The sequence below is a fragment of the Pelodiscus sinensis genome, chromosome 25, assembly GCF_049634645.1.
Source record: "Pelodiscus sinensis isolate JC-2024 chromosome 25, ASM4963464v1, whole genome shotgun sequence".
Classification (NCBI taxonomy): domain Eukaryota; kingdom Metazoa; phylum Chordata; order Testudines; family Trionychidae; genus Pelodiscus; species Pelodiscus sinensis.
In genome coordinates, this window is record NC_134735.1 from 19,236,110 (window position 1) to 19,252,310 (window position 16,201).

Consider the following 16,201-nt stretch of genomic DNA (forward strand, 5'->3'; position numbering starts at 1 on the left):
GCCTTTAGCTACTTGCAGCCTGGAGTGAAGGCGCGGAGTCAAAAGAGGCCGGCCCACACGTAGCAGAGGATGGTTTCGATCCATCGACCTCTGGGTTATGGGCCCAGCACGCTTCCGCTGCGCCACTCTGCTCCCTTGGGGCTAGACTGCCCGCAATCCACTCTAGCACCTGGGCTGCACTGGCACGGCCAGGCAGAGGAGCAGGCTGCTAGGCAGCGTTTCGGAAGCCCCTTCGAGGTCTCTGTGGCGCAATGGGTCAGCGCGTTCGGCTGTTAACCGAAAGGATGGTGGTTCGAGCCCACCCAGGGACGTGGCTACGCTCGGCCTCCTGGCGCTTGCTAGCGGGCTCCCTTTTGCCACCTCCAAGCCATCCCTCTCGGCCTCGGTGAGGTCACCTTGTGGCCGGCAAGGTTCAGGGGCCGTGCCGTGCCACAGGAGCCCGTCTCCCAGCAACCGCGCCGGGGCCTCGGCCTCGGGGCTTAAGCCCCGAGCCCAAGCGCGAAAGCTCCAGCCGGGCAGGTGTCGCTCCCCTCCCGCCTCTACGCCAGCTGAGAGGGAGAAACGCACGAGCCGCGCGGGTTCTTAGCCGCCTCCCTCCTGCGGGCCTGTTTGCTGCGCAGACCTCTGGGCCTGTCTCATGCCTCCCCTGGGAAGCGTGGCCGCGCGAACTGAGCCCCAGTCGCAGCTCCTGAGGTTTCCTGTGCAGCCTTGGACTTGCATGGCTGCCATGGTTTCTCTTTGGAAGGGACTCGGTCCCGCTTGGACAGGCGACTCGCCCGTGTGACTCCAAACGCCATCTTGTGGCTGTCTTTTTCCCCCACAGCCAGAACACCAGGATTCGCCTCCCACGGCAGAAGATGCAAAAGGCCCTGGAAGGAAAGCCCTCCTGCTTTTTTACCTCGGGAGGATGTGGGCTACCAACCGAAGCTCTGAGCCAAGGACTGAAGGACCCGTCCAAGCCGTGGCCGTACTCCCGAGACTTGACCGAAGCCAGCTCTCTCTTCCATGACTGCTGCAAGCCTCAACCGAGACCGTGGCGAGTGCTGCCCGTGCTGCCACTATTCCCTCTCCCCCTTTCCATTGAGGATTCTGAAGGACCGTCAGCTGGTGATTTTTGGCTCTGACTGTAAGGGATGAATTGAGCCGGGAACGTAGCTGGTCCTCTTGGGCTGGGCAGAAGCTTTTGATGGGATGAGATGGGTTTTGGTCAGCCGGCGTGTGCCTAAAGAGCGTGGGTGGTGGCGATGCGGGAGAAGCGGCGCGTCGGAGGGAATTGCTCGCGTGTCCTGTTGTTGAGCAGTATGGCGAAGGCAGAAGTTCTCTTTGTGAGGGGTTTGGCGTGCCTGGGAGTAGTAGAGCAAGGCCAGTGTTGATGCTGTGGCAGCTCTTTGTCTAGGCGTTTTGTCTAGGCCTGAATGAAGGCTCTGGGTAGCGTGGTCCAGAAGTGCTTTGTTCCACGAGCGTCTGGAGAGCCTCCCTGGCGCGCTCCCTGAGCGGGTCCCGGCGGCCCTTGTGGGTGGGAAAAGGGCAGGAGGAAGCCCTGTTGCCTGAGGACAGAAGAGGAGGCCTCCGTGCCTCCCACACAGGAAGCGGGGGGCTGCCGAGAGCTTCCCCGCAGGCGGCATCCTGGCCTGGCCTTTAGCTACTTGCAGCCTGGAGTGAAGGCGCGGAGTCAAAAGAGGCCGGCCCACACGTAGCAGAGGATGGTTTCGATCCATCGAACTCTGGGTTATGGGCCCAGCACGCTTCTGCTGCGCCACTCTGCTCCCTTGGGGCTAGACTGCCCGCAATCCACTCTAGCACCTGGGCTGCACTGGCACGGCCAGGCAGAGGAGCAGGCTGCTAGGCAGCGTTTCGGAAGCCCCTTCGAGGTCTCTGTGGCGCAATGGGTCAGCGTGTTCGGCTGTTAACCGAAAGGATGGTGGTTCGAGCCCACCCAGGGACGTGGCTACGCTCGGCCTCCTGGCGCTTGCTAGCGGGCTCCCTTTTGCCACCTCCAAGCCATCCCTCTCGGCCTCGGTGAGGTCACCTTGTGGCCGGCAAGGTTCAGGGGCCGTGCCGTGCCACAGGAGCCCGTCTCCCAGCAACCGCGCCGGGGCCTCGGCCTCGGGGCTTAAGCCCCGAGCCCAAGCGCGAAAGCTCCAGCCGGGCAGGTGTCGCTCCCCTCCCGCCTCTACGCCAGCTGAGAGGGAGAAACGCACGAGCCGCGCGGGTTCTTAGCCGCCTCCCTCCTGCGGGCCTGTTTGCTGCGCAGACCTCTGGGCCTGTCTCATGCCTCCCCTGGGAAGCGTGGCCGCGCGAACTGAGCCCCAGTCGCAGCTCCTGAGGTTTCCTGTGCAGCCTTGGACTTGCATGGCTGCCGTGGTTTCTCTTTGGAAGGGACTCGGTCCCGCTTGGACAGGCGACTCGCCCGTGTGACTCCAAACGCCATCTTGTGGCTGTCTTTTTCCCCCACAGCCAGAACACCAGGATTCGCCTCCCACGGCAGAAGATGCAAAAGGCCCTGGAAGGAAAGCCCTCCTGCTTTTTTACCTCGGGAGGATGTGGGCTACCAACCGAAGCTCTGAGCCAAGGACTGAAGGACCCGTCCAAGCCGTGGCCGTACTCCCGAGACTTGACCGAAGCCAGCTCTCTCTTCCATGACTGCTGCAAGCCTCAACCGAGACCGTGGCGAGTGCTGCCACAATTCCCTCTCCCCCTTTCCATTGAGGATTCTGAAGGACCGTCAGCTGGTGATTTTTGGCTCTGACTGTAAGGGATGAATTGAGCCGGGAACGTAGCTGGTCCTCTTGGGCTGGGCAGAAGCTTTTGATGGGATGAGATGGGTTTTGGTCAGCCGGCGTGTGCCTAAAGAGCGTGGGTGGTGGCGATGCGGGAGAAGCGGCGCGTCGGAGGGAATTGCTCGCGTGTCCTGTTGTTGAGCAGTATGGCGAAGGCAGAAGTTCTCTTTGTGAGGGGTTTGGCGTGCCTGGGAGTAGTAGAGCAAGGCCAGTGTTGATGCTGTGGCAGCTCTTTGTCTAGGCGTTTTGTCTAGGCCTGAATGAAGGCTCTGGGTAGCGTGGTCCAGAAGTGCTTTGTTCCACGAGCGTCTGGAGAGCCTCCCTGGCGCGCTCCCTGAGCGGGTCCCGGCGGCCCTTGTGGGTGGGAAAAGGGCAGGAGGAAGCCCTGTTGCCTGAGGACAGAAGAGGAGGCCTCCGTGCCTCCCACACAGGAAGCGGGGGGCTGCCGAGAGCTTCCCCGCAGGCGGCATCCTGGCCTGGCCTTTAGCTACTTGCAGCCTGGAGTGAAGGCGCGGAGTCAAAAGAGGCCGGCCCACACGTAGCAGAGGATGGTTTCGATCCATCGACCTCTGGGTTATGGGCCCAGCACGCTTCCGCTGCACCACTCTGCTCCCTTGGGGCTAGACTGCCCGCAATCCACTCTAGCACCTGGGCTGCACTGGCACGGCCAGGCAGAGGAGCAGGCTGCTAGGCAGCGTTTCGGAAGCCCCTTCGAGGTCTCTGTGGCGCAATGGGTCAGCGCGTTCGGCTGTTAACCGAAAGGATGGTGGTTCGAGCCCACCCAGGGACGTGGCTACGCTCGGCCTCCTGGCGCTTGCTAGCGGGCTCCCTTTTGCCACCTCCAAGCCATCCCTCTCGGCCTCGGTGAGGTCACCTTGTGGCCGGCAAGGTTCAGGGGCCGTGCCGTGCCACAGGAGCCCGTCTCCCAGCAACCGCGCCGGGGCCTCGGCCTCGGGGCTTAAGCCCCGAGCCCAAGCGCGAAAGCTCCAGCCGGGCAGGTGTCGCTCCCCTCCCGCCTCTACGCCAGCTGAGAGGGAGAAACGCACGAGCCGCGCGGGTTCTTAGCCGCCTCCCTCCTGCGGGCCTGTTTGCTGCGCAGACCTCTGGGCCTGTCTCATGCCTCCCCTGGGAAGCGTGGCCGCGCGAACTGAGCCCCAGTCGCAGCTCCTGAGGTTTCCTGTGCAGCCTTGGACTTGCATGGCTGCCCTGGTTTCTCTTTGGAAGGGACTCGGTCCCGCTTGGACAGGCGACTCGCCCGTGTGACTCCAAACGCCATCTTGTGGCTGTCTTTTTCCCCCACAGCCAGAACACCAGGATTCGCCTCCCACGGCAGAAGATGCAAAAGGCCCTGGAAGGAAAGCCCTCCTGCTTTTTTACCTCGGGAGGATGTGGGCTACCAACCGAAGCTCTGAGCCAAGGACTGAAGGACCCGTCCAAGCCGTGGCCGTACTCCCGAGACTTGACCGAAGCCAGCTCTCTCTTCCATGACTGCTGCAAGCCTCAACCGAGACCGTGGCGAGTGCTGCCACAATTCCCTCTCCCCCTTTCCATTGAGGATTCTGAAGGACCGTCAGCTGGTGATTTTTGGCTCTGACTGTAAGGGATGAATTGAGCCGGGAACGTAGCTGGTCCTCTTGGGCTGGGCAGAAGCTTTTGATGGGATGAGATGGGTTTTGGTCAGCCGGCGTGTGCCTAAAGAGCGTGGGTGGTGGCGATGCGGGAGAAGCGGCGCGTCGGAGGGAATTGCTCGCGTGTCCTGTTGTTGAGCAGTATGGCGAAGGCAGAAGTTCTCTTTGTGAGGGGTTTGGCGTGCCTGGGAGTAGTAGAGCAAGGCCAGTGTTGATGCTGTGGCAGCTCTTTGTCTAGGCGTTTTGTCTAGGCCTGAATGAAGGCTCTGGGTAGCGTGGTCCAGAAGTGCTTTGTTCCACGAGCGTCTGGAGAGCCTCCCTGGCGCGCTCCCTGAGCGGGTCCCGGCGGCCCTTGTGGGTGGGAAAAGGGCAGGAGGAAGCCCTGTTGCCTGAGGACAGAAGAGGAGGCCTCCGTGCCTCCCACACAGGAAGCGGGGGGCTGCCGAGAGCTTCCCCGCAGGCGGCATCCTGGCCTGGCCTTTAGCTACTTGCAGCCTGGAGTGAAGGCGCGGAGTCAAAAGAGGCCGGCCCACACGTAGCAGAGGATGGTTTCGATCCATCGACCTCTGGGTTATGGGCCCAGCACGCTTCCGCTGCACCACTCTGCTCCCTTGGGGCTAGACTGCCCGCAATCCACTCTAGCACCTGGGCTGCACTGGCACGGCCAGGCAGAGGAGCAGGCTGCTAGGCAGCGTTTCGGAAGCCCCTTCGAGGTCTCTGTGGCGCAATGGGTCAGTGCGTTCGGCTGTTAACCGAAAGGATGGTGGTTCGAGCCCACCCAGGGACGTGGCTACGCTCGGCCTCCTGGCGCTTGCTAGCGGGCTCCCTTTTGCCACCTCCAAGCCATCCCTCTCGGCCTCGGTGAGGTCACCTTGTGGCCGGCAAGGTTCAGGGGCCGTGCCGTGCCACAGGAGCCCGTCTCCCAGCAACCGCGCCGGGGCCTCGGCCTCGGGGCTTAAGCCCCGAGCCCAAGCGCGAAAGCTCCAGCCGGGCAGGTGTCGCTCCCCTCCCGCCTCTACGCCAGCTGAGAGGGAGAAACGCACGAGCCGCGCGGGTTCTTAGCCGCCTCCCTCCTGCGGGCCTGTTTGCTGCGCAGACCTCTGGGCCTGTCTCATGCCTCCCCTGGGAAGCGTGGCCGCGCGAACTGAGCCCCAGTCGCAGCTCCTGAGGTTTCCTGTGCAGCCTTGGACTTGCATGGCTGCCCTGGTTTCTCTTTGGAAGGGACTCGGTCCCGCTTGGACAGGCGACTCGCCCGTGTGACTCCAAACGCCATCTTGTGGCTGTCTTTTTCCCCCACAGCCAGAACACCAGGATTCGCCTCCCACGGCAGAAGATGCAAAAGGCCCTGGAAGGAAAGCCCTCCTGCTTTTTTACCTCGGGAGGATGTGGGCTACCAACCGAAGCTCTGAGCCAAGGACTGAAGGACCCGTCCAAGCCGTGGCCGTACTCCCGAGACTTGACCGAAGCCAGCTCTCTCTTCCATGACTGCTGCAAGCCTCAACCGAGACCGTGGCGAGTGCTGCCACAATTCCCTCTCCCCCTTTCCATTGAGGATTCTGAAGGACCGTCAGCTGGTGATTTTTGGCTCTGACTGTAAGGGATGAATTGAGCCGGGAACGTAGCTGGTCCTCTTGGGCTGGGCAGAAGCTTTTGATGGGATGAGATGGGTTTTGGTCAGCCGGCGTGTGCCTAAAGAGCGTGGGTGGTGGCGATGCGGGAGAAGCGGCGCGTCGGAGGGAATTGCTCGCGTGTCCTGTTGTTGAGCAGTATGGCGAAGGCAGAAGTTCTCTTTGTGAGGGGTTTGGCGTGCCTCGGAGTAGTAGAGCAAGGCCAGTGTTGATGCTGTGGCAGCTCTTTGTCTAGGCGTTTTGTCTAGGCCTGAATGAAGGCTCTGGGTAGCGTGGTCCAGAAGTGCTTTGTTCCACGAGCGTCTGGAGAGCCTCCCTGGCGCGCTCCCTGAGCGGGTCCCGGCGGCCCTTGTGGGTGGGAAAAGGGCAGGAGGAAGCCCTGTTGCCTGAGGACAGAAGAGGAGGCCTCCGTGCCTCCCACACAGGAAGCGGGGGGCTGCCGAGAGCTTCCCCGCAGGCGGCATCCTGGCCTGGCCTTTAGCTACTTGCAGCCTGGAGTGAAGGCGCCGAGTCAAAAGAGGCCGGCCCACACGTAGCAGAGGATGGTTTCGATCCATCGACCTCTGGGTTATGGGCCCAGCACCCTTCCGCTGCGCCACTCTGCTCCCTTTGGGCTAGACTGCCCGCAATCCACTCTAGCACCTGGGCTGCACTGGCACGGCCAGGCAGAGGAGCAGGCTGCTAGGCAGCGTTTCGGAAAGCCCTTCGAGTTTTCTGTGGCGCAATGGGTCAGCGCGTTCGGCTGTTAACCGAAAGGATGGTGGTTCGAGCCCACCCAGGGACGTGGCTACGCTCGGCCTCCTGGCGCTTGCTAGCGGGCTCCCTTTTGCCACCTCCAAGCCATCCCTCTCGGCCTCGGTGAGGTCACCTTGTGGCCGGCAAGGTTCAGGGGCCGTGCCGTGCCACAGGAGCCCGTCTCCCCGCCACCGCGCCGGGGCCTCGGCCTCAGGGCTTAAGCCCCGAGCCCAAGCGCGAAAGCTCCAGCCGGGCAGGTGTCGTTCCCCTCCCGCCTCTACGCCAGCTGAGAGGGAGAAACGCACGAGCCGCGCGGGTTCTTAGCCGCCTCCCTCCTGCGGGCCTGTTTGCTGCGCAGACCTCTGGGCCTGTCTCATGCCTCCCCTGGGAAGCGTGGCCGCGCGAACTGAGCCCCAGTCGCAGCTCCTGAGGTTTCCTGTGCAGCCTTGGACTTGCATGGCTGCCATGGTTTCTCTTTGGAAGGGACTCGGTCCCGCTTGGACAGGCGACTCGCCCGTGTGACTCCAAACGCCATCTTGTGGCTGTCTTTTTCCCCCACAGCCAGAACACCAGGATTCGCCTGCTCCTGGGTGGCCTGTGTCCCTTTCGGGCCATGGCGGCCGCTATGCGCCCGTAGACGGCCACGTTCCTCCTCCTAGTACAGAGATCAGGGACGCTGGGGCCCTGCCCCCAAACCTCAATGAGGTCCATGACCTCCACACTAGACCAGGAGGGTGCGCGCCATCTACGGCCCCTGGCTGGCCCCTGGGTGCTGGGGGACTGGGCGGGGGGACGGCTCGCTGGCACTGGCTGCCTGGCTCATCCTGCAGCCCCTGGTTCGGGGCAGAGACTGCTGGCAGGGCTGGCTCTGGCAAGTGCCGTCTGGCCAGAGTCTACCCCTTTAAGGGCCCCAGGGCTGGGGAGAGGAGAGGAGTTTTCCTGCTTTGGCCCAGAGCAGCCACCAGGGCAACCTGGGGAGGGCTGGGCTCCAGCTACTCCGAATTAAGTGGCTACACAGCCCTTAATTCCAACTACTGAATTCGAATTTGGCGTTACTCCTGGTAGAATGAAGTTTACCTAGTTCGAATTAAGTCCAAACTAGCGGTTTGTATGTGTAGCACCTATGAAAGTTACTTCCAACTAACGGCTGTTAGTTCGAATTAACTTTGTAGTGTAGACATACCCATAGTTCCTATACAACTAGCAGCTAATGGGTAGTCTCCAGTAGTTTAAATCTTGGGGCATTTGGAAAAGGAGGGGGAGCTACATGTGTGCGGGGTGTATTGTTGCCCTCTGCTGGATGGACTGTAAATGCTTTATGTATGTATCATATGCCCTATAGTGCTAACAGTTAATGGAGATTCTCCTCTAGCTCACACCTGGCATTTTCTAAAGTAATATATGTGTGTGTATGTGCGAGAAAGAGCAAGAGCCTGGGGGCTCCCTCATGTCTCCTCCCCATCCTGATCTGCTTGGCTTAAGTGCAGGAAAGAAGAAGTAGTGAGCTTTGTGTATTTGACATCAGGTGGAAGCAGGGGAATGGAGGACTGGTGGGAACAAGAGCACTTGGCTTCTTTTCCTGCAGACCGAGAGGGGTGGGGACTGGCTTGAGCTATATAAATCAGATGCCGCTCCATGCCTCAGTTTCCCCCTTCATACAATGCCGATGACACAGAGAATGTTTGTAAAGTGCCTTGTTGTTAGCCCATGGGGCAGAGGGGGAAACTCGGTCTCAGAAGCAGACTGGGGGGAGGTAAAACCCTACCTAGGCAGCGCTGGTTCCACTACGTCACGCTGCCAGACCGGTCTGAGTGGTTCCCTCTCTTGGCTGCTCCTCCCCCCAGGAGGAGTGGGTTCCTCTCCATCGGCTGCAGGAACCAGCATTTCAAGGTCTTTGCCAATGGGCAGCCGTTCTGCAATTCAGCTCTGCCGCGGCTTCCAGCAGATCGATACACTGGAGATCGATGGTGCCGTGGTCGGGTCCTGTGCCCAGTTCTGAGCCCGACCGGTGCCGCTGCCCAGACGGTGATGAGTGGCACACACACGACACCCCCCTACGGCCGCCCTCGCAGACCCAATAAACCTCTCCCTTTCGCAGAACGACTCTGCTCCTGCGTGGTTCTGGGGCTACTTGTGTGTGTGTCCTAGACCCCCTTTCTGCTCAGCGCAGATAGAGACTCCTCTGCAGGTAGAGCTGAGTGCGACGCCTGCACTGGGATGGCGTATTGGGATAATGTACTGACAGCTCCTCTGCGCCACCCCTCCTCTTCCTGCCGCTGCAACATCAAATTAACCTTCCTGGTCTGCCCCCGTCCTCCCTCCGGTACCAGGAGACCCCACGCATGATGGGAGGGGCTGCAAACTGGGGAGCAGGCTACTGCAGGGCTGAGGGCAGCAAACCAGCCCCCAGAGCCCTGCAGGGCCTGGCCACGGGGAAGGGGAACTGATGTGAGCAGCATTTAGAGCTGGGGGGGGCTGCGGGGAGGAGGACAACGGAGCCACGAGCAGGACAGGGGGTGAGCCAGCACCAGAGAGTCTCAGGGGGTATGTCTACACTACCCCGCTAGTTCGAACTAGGGGGGTAATGTATGCATACCGAACTTGCTAATGAAGCCCGGGATTTGAATTTCCCGGGCTTCATTAGCATAAAGCCGGCGCCGCCATTTTTAAAAGCCGGCTAGTGCGAACCCCTGCTTTGTGGGGTGCAGAACAATGACTGCTCCCGAGGGGGGAAAGGAAGGTGCCTGCACTGCAGGGCCTCCCTGGAGAGACAGTATCGGTCCCTGGCAGACAAAGGTGGAACCAGTTCCAGGGCCTGGCCAGGAAAGAGCCCAAGTCCTGGGAGAAATCAGGCTCCATGCTCAGCTGTGAGTCCGAGTCCCATAGACAAAAGCGCCCCAGGGCAGTGGTGGAGTCTCCACATGTCAATGGGTCTAGTGCAGGCCAGAGGCCTTGCTGGGATGCGCTAGGGCAAAGCCCAGGGCTGGGGCCGGACGGGAGCCCGTGAGAGGCAGCGGGGCGAGTGGGAGGCTCTAACTCTTGCTCCTGGCCAGGAAGTCCAGTGCTGGGTGACACCAAGGCCACGTCTGCACTGCAGGCATTTTGCTCAAGAACAACTGTTCTTGTGCAAAAACTTGTGGCGCGTCTACACTGCACGTGAATTCTTGTGCAAGTAAATTTGCAGTAAAGCATCAGAAAAGAGGGCTTCTTGCACAGGAGTTATTCCTCTCCCCACGAGGAATAAGCCCCTTTTGTGCAAGAGCTGTTGTGCAAGAAGGCAGCGTGGACGGGCACCAGGGGCTTCTTGAGCAAGACACTTTTATGGCTAAAATGGTCATCAGAGCTTTCTTGCACGAGAAAGCGTTCACAATGCCATGGACACTCTTGTGCAAAAGCACATGGCAGGGTGGAGGTGCTCTTGCACGAGACCTTTTGCGCAAGAACTCCGGTGTGAAACAGTTCTTGTGCAAGGAGCCTGCAGTGTAGGGCAGGGAGCAGCCTATGGGGCTACTGGAGCTGCTGGCTGCAGGATGCCCAGTCAGGGAGTGGGGGGGACCCCTAGGAATGGCTCCAACTTCCCAGAGGGGTGGCCAGAGGCAGGACATTTGCCTGGCAGGGTGAGGTGGGGGGGGCAGTGACCTCACAGGGGCTTTGGGCAGCCCTCAGCAGATCAGGCAAAGGGCAGGTGGGGAGGTGGTGACCTCACAGAGGAACCCACATCTCAGGCTGAGAAAAGGGGGGGGCGGGCCCAGGGGACTTTGGAGACCCCCGGTTGCTTTAGCTCTGGTGCGTCTCCTGCTCACAGTTGCTTTGTCCTCTGTGAGTTCCACATCCGGACAGCGTTTTGCAGAAGGTAAGAGCCCCCAGGGGTTTGGATCCCGCCCGGGGCCGGCTGGGTTCCAGGCAGGCCCAGCCCTCGGTCAAGGGCCAGAAGGTGATTCCTCACCTGGGCTGTGTCCTTAGCGCCACTGGGGCTTTCTCCTGGTTGGTTTCCCTTTTCCTCCATCCCGCCCACATTTCTGCTCTGTTCTTGCCTCTTCTGTGACCTTCCCCTGCTGCCCCCCCAGCTTGTGACCCAACAGACTAGCTGAAGGAGGGGGGGTGGTTTGCAGGAGCCGTGGGGCGGGGGATGCAGCCCCCATTGTGGGGACTGGGGAGGTGGGGCTGGACCAGGTCTATGCCGGTGTCTTTGGGGAGAACGCTCCACCCCCCCCACACCTTAGACTCTCCCCTGATTGGCCGAGCAGGGGCTGTTGATGGGCAGGAGACTCAGGTCCCTGCAGTGCCTGTGCAAGACCGAGCCGATAAGCAAGGGGCCATTTGGGGGCTGGGGGCAGTCGCTCTGGGGAGCTGGAACCCCTGGATTTCGCTCTGCAGGCTGCGCCCCAAGCTCCCCTTTGCTCCCCTCATTTGCAGCATGGCCAAACACATCAGGCTGTGGTTCCGGAAAGCCCTGAAGATGGCCCCAGGGCCGGTGGGAAGCAGCTCCTCCGTCCCCGCGGGCGGGGAAGCTGAATCCCACCACCTCGGGGCGACTCGCCCACCGGCCAGGCCCCTCCGGACCTGGCTCCAGAGGCGGCTGGGAAGGCGGGACCCAGCCCAGCGGGGCAGCCGGGTAGGGTGGCTCTGGGGCCTCCTCTGTGGAGAGAAACACCTGCCCCAGGAGCCCAGCCCCCATTACCACCAGGGGGCATCGCCCTGCCCGGCCCCCGGGGACCTGCCAGTCTCCGGGAGCCCCCAGCCTCTCCGCACCAGCCCCTGCAGCTGTGGGTCCAGCTCAGTGAGCAGCAGCGCCTGGGCCTCCAGCTGCAGCCGGGCCACCTCCTGCAGCCGCTCAGACCCAGGTGAGGGGCCGTGAACATGCTGGGCCCAGGGGCTCACCCAGTACACGGGGGGGCAGCCCCAGTGTCTGCCCCGCAGCCAGGGCAATGGATGGGGGCAGGAGCTGCTGCTTGGCTCTCTTGTTCCTGGCGGGGGCTCTGCTGAGGGCGTTGGCAGATGTGAGGGTGGAAGGGGGATGGGTCCCTGCGAGGGGCGTGTGGGGCCAAACCTGCCCTGGGTCCCTGACATGGGGGCGCGTGACCCCTGCTGGCCGCTGGAGTCACCCTGGTCCCTTCCCTCCCGCACAGAGCCCCCCTGCGCCTCGGCGGAGCTCTGCCAGGAGCGGATGGACTCCCGGGTGGAGGAAGGGGCCATCTATGATATTGAAGAGCAGCTCCACACCCGGGACACGGTAGGAACCTTCTCCACACGGGGGGGACCCGAGATTGTCCGGCCCCTTCCCAGCACGTCCCCCCCTCCGGGAGGGGCTTGTCCCTGGGGATCCCCCTGGGGCCCCTTCTCCTGCATGACCTGGGCCCCCCAAGCTGAGGTCTCTTGTCATGCACCAGCTGGGCCCCCACAAGCCTGAGGAAGCAGTTGGGGGGGGAGTGTGGGTGCTTGGACAACCGGCAGCTCCCACCTCCACTCCTGGGAGGCCTGAGCCCTGCAGCTGTCCGTGGGGGGCAGGCAGGCCCCAGGCTCACAGACTCTCTCTGGGGTGCAGAGCCCAGCCGCCCTGCAGCGGTTCCTCCTGGCCGTCCCCCCCGCCTGCCTCGCCGCCCTCCAAAGGGGCGAGGACACCCTGGCGCCGCGCTGCTGCAAGGACACCATGATGGCCAGGATCGTGGTGAGCGAGTCGCGGCGGCCGGGAGGAGGGGAGGGGATACGTGGGGTGGACAGGGGTCTGCCTGGACCATGGCGGCGGGTGGGGGTGCTGGAAATTGGATGGGTGGGGCCAGGAGTGCTGGAGGGGGAGGGGGAGGTGGACATGGGGAGGGTGGGTGGGGATGCTGGAGGAGGGAGGGACACAGAAATGGGGCAGGTCTGGGGTGCTGGACAGGGAGGGGGATTCGGAACAGGGAGGGGTCTCCCCGGGCCATGGGGGGGGGGAGCTGGAAGGTTAGCAGAGCGGGCTGCTGAGGATGCGCCTGGGGAGCAGGGAGGAGGAGGTTCAGAGGCTGGTCACCAGGGCAGTGAGGGGCAGGAGACGGCCTGGGGACAAGGATTGAGCTGGTCCCGGTTTGGGAGGGGGGTGCTGGGAGGGGCCCTGTGCCGGGCAGGGGGGCTACAGGCCAGCGGGAGGCAGTGGGGTTGGATCCTGCTGGGTGGGGGCGCTGGCCGTGTGAGCGTCTCTTGGGGGCCCCAGCCTCACACGCCCCTTTGTCTCCTTGGGTCTCACAGGAGATCATGGAGGACTCCCCCCCCCCACTGGTCTTGGCCGACTGCCTCAACGCCGCCTGCAGCCTCAGGTACCGACCCCCCCCCCCCCGCCGACTCCCCCCCAGAGCAGATCCCCTGACCAGGGAGTGGGAAAGTCTCTGTCTCCTGGGCTATGTCTAGACTGCAAGCCTCTTTCGAAAGAGAGCACCCAGTGAGTCTGGATGCTCTCTTTCGAAGAAGCCCTAGTTCCATTCAAGAACGCCTTCGTTCGAAAGAAGCACTTTCCAAAGAAGGCGTTCTTCCTCGTGAAATGAGGTTTACCGCCGTGGAAAGAAAAGCCGCGTTCTTTCGATTTAATTTCGAAAGAACGCGACTGCAGTCTAGACGCAGGTGATGTTTTTTCGGAAAAAGGCTACTTTTCCCGAAAAACCCCCTGAGTCTGGACACAGCCCTGCTGCTGAATGAACAGTCTCTGCCCCTCTCTCCTGCCAGCACCTTGCAGCCTCCCCTACAGGCCCAGCTCCTGAGCCCCCTGCTGAGGGCGGCCGTGGGACAGACTGTGTCTGGGGACTGGCAGCAGGAGCCCATCCACACACAGGTACGTCCCTCCGGGCCCTGCTCCCGGGCTGGGCTGGAGCTCCAGAGAGGAGTGGGGGTGGGGGCAGAGGGAGAGAAGAAGCTGCAGGTTTGGATCCTTCCCTCCAGGTTTCCCGTTGCTCTCCCTGGGGGCCCGTCCCTTCCATGCCCAGCCTGGGCTCCTCCCTGCTCTGCGAGGCGGCTCAGACCCTGCTCAAGGCTGCACCCCGGGGCCAGCGGGTGGCCTGGATTCCCCAACCCCCCTCTGACCCAGGGCTCCCCCTTGTCTTGCAGCAGTTCATCCGGGCCCTTCCCGTCGACCTCCAGGCCCTACTGGCAAGCCTCCTCGCCGAGTCCCCAGACACCGCCAGGCTGCAGCTGATCATGGAGGTGAGCCCCGTGGGGGGGACGGGGCCATTGTCCCTGCTTCCTCGGGGGGCCGAGAGAGGAGCTGTGTCAGTGGCTGGGGGTGGGGGGGGGGGCACAGTCTGAGAGGAGCCCCAGGCTCTGCCCAGAACCGGCGCCTCCCTACGGGTCCTGACCTGCCTCTTTCCCCCCCAGCACCTGAGCCCGTGGCTGGAGTCCCGCCTGCCCCAGGAGCGAGCCAGGGCCCTTGGCAGCACCACGGCCCTGCTGGGAGTCGCCACCACCCTCCCGGGGTTTGAGGTAAGTGACCTCGGAGCCGGGGGGTCTGGGGCTGCAGGGCGCGGGGCTGGAAGCGTCCCCGGGAGGCAGAGCTGGGAATGGGCCGGGAATGGGCCGCGTTCTCCTTTCCCCGGGGAGGGGCGACCCTGGGCCTTTCCGGGGGGCACCTGGGCCCCAGACTGGGGAGTGGCCGTCAGTGGATCCCCTTGTTCCACCCCCGGAGTGACCCTTCAGTCGGGGCCATTGCTCAGGGTTGTCTCCTCGCAAGGCCGGCCCCGCCCCGCCCCGCCCCGCCCCGGGAGGTGTCTCTGTCCGTCCCCGAGCTCAGAACCGCCTCGGCGGCCGTTAGCATGGGACGTGCAGCCCCAGGATGCTGAGGGACCCCCCCTCTTCTCTCCCCTCAGAACTCCGCCGACTGGCCGAGGATGGGTCACCACGTGGCCCAGCTGGGCCTTTTTATTTCGGACCCATCCGAAGACGTCAGCCGGCTGGCCCGGAAGGGGGTGCACAGCCTGTACCGACTCCTCCTGCACCACAGGGGTAAGGAACCCAGCCGGGACCTGGGCCCCAGGGACACCCTGAGGGTGCCGGCGGCGGGGGGAGGGGACCCAGCCCTTTTCCCCCAGACTGGCCCAAGGGGGGATGCGTCCCTCTGTGTTCCCCTTCTGCCCCCTGTGCCCCTCCATTTGCCCAGGGATGCCTGCAGGGACCCGTGGGAGGGGAAGGGCTCAGACCTGCCAGCAGAATCACCCTGGTTTGTCTCTTGCAGGCCTCAACATCCACCAGGCAGAGGACCTGTGGTGCAGGCACTACTATAAGGAGAGATGGGTCCTGGCGCACAGCAACACCGTGCGGGTGGGAGAGGTAAGGACGCGCTGCCAGGGCAGGGCAGGGCTCGGGGGTGGGGCTGGCTGGGGCCCTCGTGCGGGTAGGACGCGGGGTGGGAGCGGGGAGTCGCTGATCGAATGGTCGATGCATTTTCCCTCGACTATTCGAGCCGTGGACAGGGCGGCGCTGCCCCTTTGTGACGCTGTCCCGGCTTTTCAAAGGGGCGGCGCTTCCTAGGGGCAGCGCCGCACCTTGCCCCGGATCTCCCGTAGGAGGGGAAGCAGGGCGGGGGGGGGGGCAACACTTTTTGATGGAGGTCGCTCCAAGATGTTGGCCAGTGGCCTAGGGCTGCTCTGTTGTGCGGAGGGGGGTGAGGTCTGGGAGGGTCTTGGGGGCAGGAGGAAGGTGTGACCTGGGGCAGGGGTTAGGGTGCAGGGTGAGGAGAGCGTCTGGGTGCAGGGTCTGGAAGGGAGTTTGCAGAAGGAGGAAGCTGTTTTAGCCCCAGGAGTTGGGGCCGGGCTCTGGGCCGTCAGCTGAAACCTCCCGTGCTCTTGATTTCAGGTCTTTGGGCAGCTCTTCACGCCAGAGCAGGAGAACTGCTTTTTAGACAAGGCTCTGCTCGCTGCCCGCTCCCCCCTGAGGCGCCCCAGCCAGGCCGGGCTGGTCCTGGCCCACGCCCTGCATGGGCAGGCCCATCAGCTCCTGGGATACATGGTGAGCAGCCGGAGCAGATGCAGGAGAGCGGGGCAGGGCCAGGGTCTCCTTCCCATCCCCTCAGGGAGTCCCCCGCCCCTTTCCTCATGCTGCCCCCACCCCACGTCCCTCCTGGGTGGGTCAGAAGCTCACCCTGCGGGCCTGACGGGGGGTGACCAGAGAGCAGAACAAGTCTCAGCGCAGGGGGGAGGAGGGTGGAAATGCTGGGGGGGCCCAGTACCCCTGAGTCCCCAGGGATGAATGTGACGGATTCTGCTTCCCTTGCAGCAGGAAGACAGCCAGTGAGAGCACAAGGAGCTGAGGAGCCAGCAGCTGCGTCCCCCTCCCCCCAACCCTCCCAATTGTATAGAATGTATTTCAATTCGGATTAAATAACGTTTCAAAAAACATTTGGATCAGGCTTTGTCAATAATTTTTAATGGGGGGGGGGGCATTTTGGCAAGTGGTCAAGGGCCACATTTCTACC

At 62.9% G+C, this 16,201-nt stretch overlaps 4 non-coding genes across 4 annotated transcripts; 3 read left to right on the forward strand and 1 right to left on the reverse strand.

Annotated features, from left to right (window-relative positions):
* Nucleotides 1–60: 60 nt before the first annotated feature.
* TRNAM-CAU (transfer RNA methionine (anticodon CAU)) lies at nt 61–132 on the reverse strand. Its single transcript has one exon. It is a non-coding gene; the product is annotated as a tRNA-Met (tRNA).
* Nucleotides 133–237: 105 nt separating this feature from the next.
* TRNAN-GUU (transfer RNA asparagine (anticodon GUU)) lies at nt 238–311 on the forward strand. The gene has a single exon. It is a non-coding gene; the product is annotated as a tRNA-Asn (tRNA).
* A 1,560-nt stretch (nt 312–1,871) lies between these two features.
* TRNAN-GUU (transfer RNA asparagine (anticodon GUU)) lies at nt 1,872–1,945 on the forward strand. The gene has a single exon. It is a non-coding gene; the product is annotated as a tRNA-Asn (tRNA).
* A 1,551-nt stretch (nt 1,946–3,496) lies between these two features.
* Nucleotides 3,497–3,570, forward strand: TRNAN-GUU (transfer RNA asparagine (anticodon GUU)). The gene has a single exon. It is a non-coding gene; the product is annotated as a tRNA-Asn (tRNA).
* Nucleotides 3,571–16,201: the final 12,631 nt, after the last annotated feature.